Source organism: Silene latifolia, chromosome Y (genome assembly GCF_048544455.1).
Source record: "Silene latifolia isolate original U9 population chromosome Y, ASM4854445v1, whole genome shotgun sequence".
In the NCBI taxonomy this organism is placed as follows: domain Eukaryota; kingdom Viridiplantae; phylum Streptophyta; class Magnoliopsida; order Caryophyllales; family Caryophyllaceae; genus Silene; species Silene latifolia.
In genome coordinates, this window is record NC_133538.1 from 430,791,524 (window position 1) to 430,800,889 (window position 9,366).

At 35.3% G+C, this 9,366-nt stretch overlaps 2 non-coding genes across 2 annotated transcripts; one reads left to right on the forward strand and one right to left on the reverse strand.

Annotated features, from left to right (window-relative positions):
• Positions 1-5,693: 5,693 nt before the first annotated feature.
• On the reverse strand, positions 5,694-5,765 carry TRNAT-GGU (transfer RNA threonine (anticodon GGU)). The gene has a single exon. It is a non-coding gene; the product is annotated as a tRNA-Thr (tRNA).
• A 2,038-nt stretch (positions 5,766-7,803) lies between these two features.
• On the forward strand, positions 7,804-7,877 carry TRNAD-GUC (transfer RNA aspartic acid (anticodon GUC)). The gene has a single exon. It is a non-coding gene; the product is annotated as a tRNA-Asp (tRNA).
• Positions 7,878-9,366: the final 1,489 nt, after the last annotated feature.

The window sequence follows — 9,366 nt, forward strand, 5'->3', positions numbered from 1 at the left end:
ATCCTCCAAGGCCCCCATGGAAGGAATTATGGTGAAAGAAATGAGGTGAGGCGACATCTAGGTCTGAAAGAAGAAGGCGGAAATGATTTGCGATTCTATCAAAACAGGATTATAAACCTTCGCTATAAAGACGCTACTCGATCGAGTGGCCCCTACTCGATCGAGTACCCAAACTACTCGATCGAGTAGCCTCGACTAGATCGAGTACCACTCATCCCAAGGCCTATCACAACACGAGGCAACTCTTGCACGGGTTCCCAAAGGCTATCCCATGCCCCTAAGGTCGGTCAACGTTTTTCAACGGGTCCCTAAAAGGACGGGTATTACACGTATAATGTTAAAATTATATATATTCAAATTTTTCGTCATAAAAAAATCAAAATTACACTCATAAAACATCAAAGTTACTCTTGTAAAATGTTAAAATTATATAAATTCAAATTTTCTGTCACAACAAAATCAAAACTACACTCGAAAAACTTCAAAGTTACACTCGTAAAATGTTAGAATTACACTTGTACTATTTTAAATTTGTATAAATTCAAAAAATTTATAAACAAAAACCGCCTTAAAAGATCACATTTACACTCCTACAACTTACACTTACACTCGTAACACTCCTACAATATCAGAGTTACAAAAAACCGCCTGAAAAGGTCACATTTACACCTACAACTTACAGTTACACTCATAAAACTCCTACAATATCACATTGACACTTATTAATCACTCAAAATCAAAAGTGATTAAGTTAGTGATTAGAGAATGAAAAAATAATTAATTATATGATAGAAATTGATTAGTGAGAATATTTTTTTGTTTCCTTTAATCTTAACCATCCATTTCAATCCAACCATCCACATCTTTTTCCTTTTCTTTTTGGTAGTCCTTAATCCATCCCATCTCCATCCATCTCAACCATCCATTTAGTCATCCAATTGCCCTGAGAGAGACTAAGGGACTCAATTGATATGAAGGACTCATAAGAACTCCTCTCTCTCTCTCTCTCTCTCTCTCTCTCTCTCTCTCTCTCTCTCTCTCTCTCTCTCTCTCTCTCTATATATATATATATATATATATATATATGTGTGTGTGTGTGTGTGTGTGTGTGTGTGTGTGTGTGTGTGTGTGTGTGTGTGTGTGTGTGTGTGTGTGTGTGTGTGACTTATCTGTTATATTGATTAAATTTTACTGTGTCTCAAAACCGGAAATAAGTATAATACGGAGGAGGGGTTATTTTTGGATCTGTAACAAATAGGTTCAAGAAATGAGAGAATTAAGGATCCCCACCAGAAAAACTAACCCAATCCATAATGATGTACCGGAAAATAAAATACTTTTGTTACTTGACCAACCATCAGGAGAAGCAAATACAACGGGTACGCTAATCAGTAAGATTGATGAAGTAGCGATTAATGCAAAAACAGCCAATTGGAAAGCTATAGTCATAATTATAATCCTCCACGTTACTAACAAACGAACTATACCATTTGATCCCCCTAATCAGTCATCGTAAAAAAATGTATCGCAGGGGGATTTTATACTACGGGAATCTATTTTTTTTATATTTACCACTTTAATGGAACGCGCAAGAAATTTTTAAATTATTAATTAGTCATAGATTATACATATAAATGGATAGATGGCCCCTATTAACTTATATCCATCTAATCCTTTTACTCGTGATGATATCAAAACTCATATGACCATGTTCTATTCGGGGGAATAAGAATAAATAGAAAATGAAACTATGTTGGAGAGATGGTTGAGTGGTTGATAGCTCCGGTCTTGAAAATTGGCATGGTTCTTTGTTCAGAACTATCGAGGGTTCGAATCCCTCTCTCTCCTTTTGATCGTTCAAGAGACTTTTTTTTTACCAGACCGGGAAAAATAAAAGGAATAGCTCGGCCATCTCGCCTAGCCGAGCCATAAAACTAAAACTAAATAAAAGAAATCTATAATCTATAAATGAATAAAAAAAGACTTTTTATGTATGATCAGATTCCAATATGTATGATGTAGTAAAATATATTTCTACTTTGGAAACATTAAAGAAAACATTAAAACATTGAATTTATTGTCTCAATTAATCAATTAAGAGGGGTCATCGAAAGAACAGGTTCAAAATCACGATCAATTCCTATTTCAAATCTTGTTGCAGCTGCACGAGCCCTTCCTGCATGCCACAAATGGCCTACAAATAGGAAGAATCCTAAAACAAAATGCGAAGTAGCTAACCAACTTCTAGGAGAGATAGGGTTGACCGCATTGATCTCGGTAGCTACACCACCCACAGAATTTAAAGAACCTAAAGGAGCGTGAGTCATATATTCAGCTGAACGTCGTTCTTGCCAAGGTTGTATATCTTTTTTCAGCCGACTCAAGTCCAAACCATTTGGACCCCTAAGGGGTTCTAACCAAGGAGCACGCAAATCCCAAAAACGGATAGTTTCTCCCCCAAAAATAACTTCTCCAGTCGGAGAACGCATTAGATACTTACCTAAACTAGTTGGTCCTTGAGCGGATCCCACGTTAGCGCCAAGACGTTGGTCTCTAACTAAAAAAATAAATGCTGGGGCTTGAGAAGCTTTTGGTCCAGTGGGTCCGTAAAACTCACTAGGATAAGCAATATTATTGAACCAGACAAAGCAACAAGCAATGAAACCGAAGACGGATAAAGCACCTAAACTATAAGACAAATAAGCTTCTCCCAACCAAACAAGTGCGCGACGAGCCCATGCAAAAGGTTTAGTTAAGATATGCCAAATTCCACCAAGTATACAAATGGAACCTATCCATACGTGCCCCCCGATTATATCTTCCAGATCGTCTACACTAACAATCCACCCTTCTCCCCCAAAAGGCGATTTTAGTAAATAACCTAATATAATACTTGGACTAAGGGTTATGTTGGTAATTTTTCTTAAATCCCCCCCTCCCGGAGCCCAGGTATCATATACGCCCCCAAAATAAAGAGCTTTGAATACTAGAAGAAAAGCGCTTATACCTAACAAGATTAAGTGAATGCCCAAAATTGTGGTCATTTTATTTATATTTTTCCACACATAACAAAAGAATGGAAAAGATTTTTCAAGAGTTTCAGGGCCCAGAAGTGCATGATAAATACCACCAAAGCCCAATATTGCCGAAAAAATTAAGTGAAGTACTTCAGATACAAAGTACGGAAAGATGTCTATAACTTCTCCGCCGGGCCTACCCCCCATCCTAGAGTAGCTAGGTGGGGAAGTAAAATTAATCCTTGTTCATACATCGGTTTCTCTGGTACGAAATGAGCCACTTCAAAGAGATTCATTGCTCCGACCCAGAATACGATTAATCCGGCATGGGCTACATGAGCTCCAAGTAGTTTACCGGATAAATTGATAAGTCGAGCGTTCCCGGCCCACCAAGTGAAACCGGTGGTTTCCTGGTCACTACCGGCTAAAGCTAAAGTTCCATTAAAGAGCGTTTCCATGGGGTAGAACCTCCTCGGGGAATATAAGGTTTTCATGAGGCTGATCTTGAGCCGCCGTCCAAGCACGAATACCTTCCTTTAAGAGAATATTTTTGGTGTAGAAAGTCTCAAATTCATGATCTTTGGCTGTACGGATTTCCTGAGAAATGAAGTCATAGGCACGTAGGTTCAAGGCCAGACCGACTACCCCAAGAGCACTCATCTATAAAACGGTTACTGATACAAATAACATAAAGAAATGTAAGAAACATTTATTGGAAAAAGCAACCCCAAATATTTGGGACCAAAAACGGTTAGCGGTGACCATTGAATAAGTTTCCTCAGCTTGGGTTGGGTTAAAAGCCCGGAATGTATTTGCCCCATCACCATCTTCAAATAAATTATTTTCTATGGTAGCACCATGAATAGCGCATAGCAGAGTGGAGCCCAATACACCAGCAACCCCCATCATATGAAAAGGGTTCAGCGTCCAATTATGAAACCCTTTAAAAATGAGGATGAATCGGAATATGGCTGCTACACCAAAACTAGGCGCAAAGAACCAACCAGACTGGCCTAGTGGATAAATTAGGAATACAGAAACAAAAACAGCAATTGAGCCAGAGAATGCGATTGCATTATAAGGGCTCAATTGAACAGATCGAGCAAGTTCGAATTTGCGTAACATAAAAACTATTAGTCCGAAAGCGCCATGAAGAGCAACCAAAGTCCATAGGCCGCCTAATTGACACAAACGAGTAAAATCTCCTTGTACTTTAGGACCCCACAGCAACAACAAAGAGTGTGCTAAACTATTAACAGGAGTAAAAACGGCTGCGGTTAAGAAAACCCCTTCGAGGAAGAGCCAAGCAAGGAGGACATTGCAGCCTTCCAAATAGGAACTGGTCAACCCATGGGTATATACCATGATGTTACAAACATCGTACCGGTAAACCAACCCCCTACAGCGAAATAAGCACAAGGAAAGAGCAATAGACCAGACCAACCTACAAAAACAAAACGGTCTCTACCTAACCAGTCATCCATAATATCAAACAAATCTTTTTCATCTTTGGTAAATTTACCAACGGCTATAGTCATAGTGATCCTCCTATTCAACTACTTCAACCATTTTCGAGCACCTTATAGCATTAGCATTTTCTGGAGTTCGAGAATTATTTTATTTCATTTTTGTATTTTTTGATTTCTCGTCCACGGACCTTAGTTTAGCGATAGGGTTTCGAAAAATAAATCCTTTAGCGGTTCATAAATGAACTTAGGTTAAATTAAATTAAATTATTTATATTTATTAATTTTAACTTATTAGACTCAACGATTAACTATTACTTTTGTGAAAAAAGAACTGTTCAAGGAACAGCCAGATCTACTCCCTCACTGCCGTCGGAAATTAAGAGGGTATCTTTTCATTTTCGCGGGTTAAGGTTAGAAAGGTACTTCGACTATTTTTTTATTTACATTTTATTCTGCTAGAAAAAGAGAGAATTCCTATTTGTACTTAATTAAAATTAAATTTAATATGATATTCAATATTCATTCAATAAAAAAAGGAAACTTGAAATAAAAGTTTCCTTCCCGGATGCATATTCTCCATTAAATTGTTGGAACAAAAATATGGGGGTGCATGGATATAGAAATTATTTGTACATGAAGTCGCGCTATATCGAATAAGATTTCAATAGATAAGGTCGAACTTACTTCCATTTGGGAATCAATCAAAAATAGATATTGAAATTGGCTTTTTTTTATGTTGTGATTTGTAATTTAAAAAAAGTTTTATCCTCTTTATGAGGAAGATAATAGCCAATTTTTTAATGCGGAATCGGAATAACTAGGAACACAAAGAATTAGTAGGAAATATCGACAAATTCATGCAGAGTTTAAAGAAAAAAAGGTCAATTATTTCATTTTAATCTCAGTCACATTTTAATATCAGAATAGTGGGTAGAGTCATGATTCAATAGGCCAGGTCCACTTATTTTCTCATTTTTTGATTTATAAGTTTGTTATTCTAAAAATTTTTACTGAAATAAAAAAATATTATAAAATCTAAATATTTAATGATTCCACAGACCGTTTATACAATTATTATTATTATTATTATTTAGTCATTATAATGAAGATTAGTTCAACTTTATAATATAATTATATATTAGGTATCAACAAAAACTCTATTCCGCGTGTAAATATGATGGTGTTTTTTTATGAAACACCCCAAAAAAGCCCCTTATCGGATTTGAACCGATGACTTACGCCTTACCATGACGTTACTCTACCACTGAGTTAAAAGGGCCCTTTTATATATTTAAAATATATATTAAATATTATATATAGTTAATTCTTGGCTGAGTCACCACTTATATCTATTCTATAATAGAAATAAGAAATATAATATACATATAAAATATATTTAATGAAGTTATTATATTCTATATTATACAACTTACATATACATAAGTATAAGTAGGCAGCTAGCCGCTCGTTTCTAAATGCGATATTGGGGTTTGTTTACCTTAAACCTCCTTTTTTTGAGTAGCTAAAGCATGTCCTGAACGAATCCTTTGAATTATCTATTATTTAGATTTCCTCCGCTAATTTAATAAATTTTATTTTTTATATTAAGAAAAAAAATTAGAACGAATTTTTTTATAGTTTATAGATTTAATATCGAATGGTTTGAATGAATTATTAAAAAAATGAAATGAAAAAAATTGGATGTAATCATGTAAGATGGAAAGAGCCCTTGAATCTAATTATTGTTATTTAAAATTTAATAATAATATATATTAGATTCGATTATATTGACAATTTCAAAAAACTGTTCATACTATGAACATAGTATGATGGCGATTGGGTACGTATGCCCCCATCGTCCAAATGTTCAGGACATCTCTCTTTCAAGGAGGCAGCGGGGATTCGACTTCCCCTGGGGGTAGGGTACTACGAAAGGAAGTTGCTCGTGGATTATCAATAAGCCTCATCAATAAACCTATAATTGAATAGATTCTTCCTGGGTCGATGCCCGAGCAGTTAATGGGGACGGACTGTAAATTCGTTGGCAATATGTCTACGCTGGTTCAAATCTAGCTTGGCCCAAAAGCTCTCTCATCCATTATTTAGATGAAGATATTTGTCCTCCCGAAACGGCCGACATGCGGAATAAAAGAGTCGATTTTTCTGTTTTTCATTTGTTATGGAAAATTTAAATAATGATCTAGATCATTATCTAGATTCATCCTATGGGATAATTTAAAGGGTAAATTATCAATTACTCCCTTTTAAAATACACTTTTTAAAATTTACTCCCTTTTATAAAAAATTTCAAAAATTACACCCAAAATAATGTCAAAGTTTAGAAATTGCTACCAAACCTCAACATTTGTATTTGTATGATGAAATTACCCCTAATTAGTTTAGTTCTCATGTTACTCATCAATCTATCTCAATTGCCGCCATTTAACCACCAACAACCACCAATCTCCACCACCTAACCACCACAATCACCCACCTTCAGCCCGTCCCCGAACTCGCCGAAATCAGGCGACCCATCCTTCAAACGTAGTGTGTTTTCTATTGTTGATGATTTGGAATCCGAGCAAGCTAATTAACATTATTGTTTATATTAAGAAGCTATGGCTGTATAGAGCACACGACTTTCATAATGATTGTGGAGTTTACTTTTGTAAGTAGCATTAGAGGCATACTTCAATTGGTTGTACAATGGCCAAATTCAGTACATATCCACCAACCCTGTAGACATTCACATTATTAGCTCACCCCTTTAAGAAAATATTACATCGTGTTTGAAACTGAATTGACTCACACAAACCAGGTTTAGGAGGCTTAGTTTGGACGTTAAAGGATGGCCGATGGATTGCCGGATTTCGACGAGTTCGGGAGATGGGGTAAGGGTGGGTGATAGTGGTAGTTCGTGGTGGAGATTAGTGGTGGTTGAAGGCGGCAATTGAGATAGATTTGATAAGTAACATGAGAACTAAATTGACAAGGGGCAATTTCGTCATAAAAACACAAATGTTGAGGTTTGGTAGCAATTTATAAACTTTGGTAATATTTTGGATGTAATTTTTGAAAAAAAGTATAAAAGGGAGTAAATTTTAAAAAGTGGATTTTAAAAGTGAGTAATTAATAATTTACTCTAATTTAAACTAAAGAAAATTAACTAGTAATTCGTGTTGTTCTCACTCAAGTACATATTCATACAGAGATCCTTATATCACTAATAACTCCCTTCGATATTATAAGACAAAAATTCGAACTCTAAATGATTTGAATCAAATCATAAAAAAGGATATTGTATACCTTAGTTCCTTGGGATTGTAGTTCAATTGGTTAGAGCACCGCCCTGTCAAGGCGGAAGCTGCGGGTTCGAGCCCCGTCAGTCCCGACGGATCCAATAACCAAAGATCAAACAAGTATCTCATATTTCTTTTTAGACCCCGTGTACTATAATAATAAAAAAATTCAATTTAGACTAGAATTTAAGTTCTATAAAAAAAAGAGCAAAAACTAAAATATATATATATATATATATATATATATATATATATATATATATATATATATATATATATATATATATATATATATATATATATTGAATCATGTGAGGCACCCTCCTTAGGGTGAGGCGGCTGAACCATTTACTCACCATTGGATCTAATTATTACAAATGCACCAGATGTTGACACGTGTCCCCATATATACTCCCAACTAACGCACTTCCTCACCATTTACGATCTCACTTCCTCAACATTTACTCACCATTTATTTCTCTCTCTTCCTTTTCCGCCATTATCATATTACAAGCTCATCTATTCCGCCATTATCTTCATTACTCCGTCTTCGCCATTCGCCATTCACTCCGTCTTCGCCATTCGCCATTCGCTGAACTCCGTTTTCCACCATTGAAGTCGATTTCTTCTTTTCTTCGTATGTTCCTTTCCGCCATTGAAGTCGATTACTCAGTTTTCTCTTATTTTTATATTTTCCTTCGACTTCGTTTGATTTTTATGCATTTCGTTTCTGCTCGATTATGTTCGCAATTTGATTTAAACTTTCTCTTATTTTTGTATTATGTTCGCAGGTTTTGATCGCTTTGTGAGCATAATCGAAGACAGTAGGAACGCATAAAATCAATTGCAGTCGATTTCTCCGCTTTTTCGTATGTTCCTTTCTATTTCAAACTTGTGAAACCAGTAGCTTATTTTGTGAATCTAGGAGGTAAATTTGTGTAACCAGTAGCTTAATATTATATTATCTTCAAACTTCGACTTAATGTTTGTCATCTGTTTGTTAAGATTTCGTTTACCTGCTTTTGTGAAACGTAGAACATATTTTGTGAATCTAGGAGGTAAATTTGTGAAACCAGTAGGTTATTGTTATATTATCTTCAAACTTGGAGTTAATGTTTGTCATCTGTTTGTTAAGATTTCGTTTACCTGCTTTTGTGAAACCTAGAACTTATTTTGTGAATCTCGGAGGTAAATTTGTGAAAACAGTAGCTTATTGTTATATTATCTTCAAACCAGTAAATTTGGCTGCGTGTTGCATTTTCTGCTGTTGTTGTTTCTCTACGTGTTGTATTTTTTGCTGTTGTTATTCTCATTGAATAAGGTCTGAGATTATTCAAAGGTTTGCATAAATACAGAGGTTTGCATAAATTACACTAGCTACTGTTTGTCTTCTGCTGTTGTTGCTTGAGTGTTAATTGAATAAGGTCTGCGATTACAAAGAAGCAGAGAAACAAATTAAGAAGAAAAGAGCAAAATAGATGATTTTAACCACTTATAATGACCAAGTTTCACAAAACAAGCTCTTAGATTCACTGAATAAGGTCTGGGATTCACAAAACAGAGTCTGTGAATTCACCAAAT